Source organism: Notothenia coriiceps, unplaced genomic scaffold, assembly GCF_000735185.1.
Source record: "Notothenia coriiceps isolate Sejong01 unplaced genomic scaffold, NC01 NC01_scaffold00004052, whole genome shotgun sequence".
Lineage (NCBI taxonomy): Eukaryota > Metazoa > Chordata > Actinopteri > Perciformes > Nototheniidae > Notothenia > Notothenia coriiceps.
In genome coordinates, this window is record NW_011336753.1 from 553,862 (window position 1) to 556,423 (window position 2,562).

Below are 2,562 nucleotides of genomic sequence, written 5' to 3' on the forward strand. Positions count from 1 at the left end.
GAAGTAGTAAAGGGGAACAGACTCCCACTCCCATTATCACTGTTAGCAGGACATTAGCTGATAAGTGCCGTTCAAAAGAGGGCAGGAGAGATTCAATCAATAGAAACGACTCTTTGCTGATTCTCTTATTAATCCAAAAAGAAACTGCGGAGTCTTTTGAGAAGGAGGGGAGTCATGATGCTTCAGGTCAATTGCCTCTTTTCACTTAGCATATGATTAGCTAAATGATAATGCACCTCAGGGTGGAGTGTTAGCCTGATAAATGGTTTGAAGTTGTTCCTACCTTGTGAGAAGAGAATTAGCTTTTTGAGTAGAAAAAGTTAAGTTCCAGGACGAGGACAGTTTTTTCACTCCTGAGATTTTAAAGGTCACCAATTATGCAAAATCTGCTTCTTCATGTCTCTTCTACATCAACATGTGTCCCCTCTTCTTCATGTCTCTTCTACATCAACATGTGTCCCCTCTTCTTCATGTCTCTTCTACACCAACATGTGTCCCCTCTTCTTCATGTCTCTTCTACACCAACATGTGTCCCATCTGTGTAAAGAGACTCTGAAAGTTTTATTAAAAAAGATTCTCTCTCTTTTTGTTCCATTTCTATAAAAACCTGTCTGATAATGAGCTGATCAGATTTTGGCCACTTTATGATGTCATAACGATGTTTTGTCTTGTGTAACCATTAGCCAATCACAACCAAGGTAACACCCCCCCCCTTATCACTAGAGCACTATTGAATTCTTTGTAACCAAATGTCTCTCAGAGGGGCGTGGGGAGGGGCTCCTTATTTTAATCTAAAGTAAGAGACAGAGAATCAGCACTTTGGAAACAGGGCTGAAACAGAGGGGATTATGGGTAATGCTGCAATGATCTGTTTGGTGTTCCAGCCAATCAGAGACAGGTTCTGTATATATCTGAGACCTGTGATATATTGATGAAAAAAGAGTATACTAGGGGACCTTTAACACTTTTTGTTCACAGCTTTGCTCTAGAAATGCACATGTACTATAGATCAGGGGTGTCAAACTCAAGGCCCGGGGGCCAAATCCGGCCCGCGACTTTATTTAATGTGGCCTGCAAGAGCTCTGAAAGAATATAATACATTTATTATACGGTTACATGCCACTTTACAGAAGTACGTTGCCCATAAACTGTCCCACAATGCATCTCGTTTTGTGACATGCGCCCTGAAGAGACCTGGACTTCTGCTTTCAGACGTAGTTTATTATGTCATTACCCTATCCGATAATAATCCAATGCTGAGGCAATAATGTAATATAATACATTATTTGATATATATTATATATTTATATGTGTATAAATTATATAGTTACAACCGGCCCTTTGAGTGCAACCATAATGCTAATGTGGCCCACGATGAAATTGAGTTTGACACCCCTGATACTGTATCTCACCTGCAACCCAACGGGCTAACACTGAAAAGAATGTCTGTGCTGTTCTTTGTACGAACTCTATTTACACTTGAGAGTTCAGACAAAGGACACGAGCTTTGAGTCTCTATGTGTTGCTCACAGGAACACCTGCGTACTCAGGTGACGCAGGAAGAGATGGTGACGCTTCGGGCCTCGGGGCTGTGATGATGCTGTCTGCATCAAGTGTTGAACTTTTAAATCTTGCTGTGAATTATATGCTAAATATCAGATGGCCTTTTTATAATGTTCTTCTTGCTAATTAGGGATGATGCCAGCTCTTCAAATGTCACACAGCCAAACCTATGTCTCATCCAGCTCAGAGAGATCTGTGTGAAGGGCAGTTTGGTTACCTGTTGTTGGCAACTGAGCAATTTAAAGTTGACTTTTAAAGTGATACGAAATAAATACTCATTCTAGACTTGGAAGATTGCAGGTTGCTCCTTTGCAAAGAACAGCATCTAGTTCGATTGACCTCCTGTCTCTTATTAGATTAGATTAAACGTTATTGTCATTGCACAGAGGACAACGAAATGCGTCCTAAGAAGTTAAACGTCCCTGAGTGTGAGGCGCTGTGGGTTTGAGCCCTGTGACATTGAAAGGGGAGTGTGGTGGTGGACTTGTTCTTACTTACTCAACACCCACCAATTACAAAGGATCCCTCTCAAAGTGCTTCCTTTGGAGTGTGTCGATGTGCTGAGGGTGAAGTGTTGTTGATGCAGCAGCCATTGAACTAACAGACTTGTGTGTGTTCTCCTCAGAACTGTTACAGGATGTGTATTTTGTAAATTGTGTCATTTTTATTATTATTTTTTTATCTTTAATATTTTGTATGCAACAACATTAAAGGGGACCTGTCATGCAAAATGCACTTTTTGATGTCTTTCATACATCCATATGTGTCCCCAGTGTGTCGGGGAACTCACGCAGCGTCAGAAAATAAAACCTTCTCTCTTTTCCTCCGTACCCAAATCTCTAAAAACGGGGGAACAACGGAGCTGATCCAGATTTGCGTCCGATATGACGTCATATCTGAAATGTGGACCCACACAGATATGACGTCATATCGGACGCAAATCTGGATCAGCTCCGTTGTTCCCCCGTTTTTAGAGATTTGGGTACGGAGGAAAAGAGA

At 41.3% G+C, this 2,562-nt stretch overlaps 1 protein-coding gene across 1 annotated transcript in view; it reads left to right on the forward strand.

The window, feature by feature from the left end:
- The window catches only part of map7d1a (MAP7 domain containing 1a), a 46,390-nt gene that overhangs the window by 37,668 nt on the left and 6,160 nt on the right, over positions 1-2,562 (forward strand). The gene's annotated exons all lie outside the window — the stretch shown is intronic.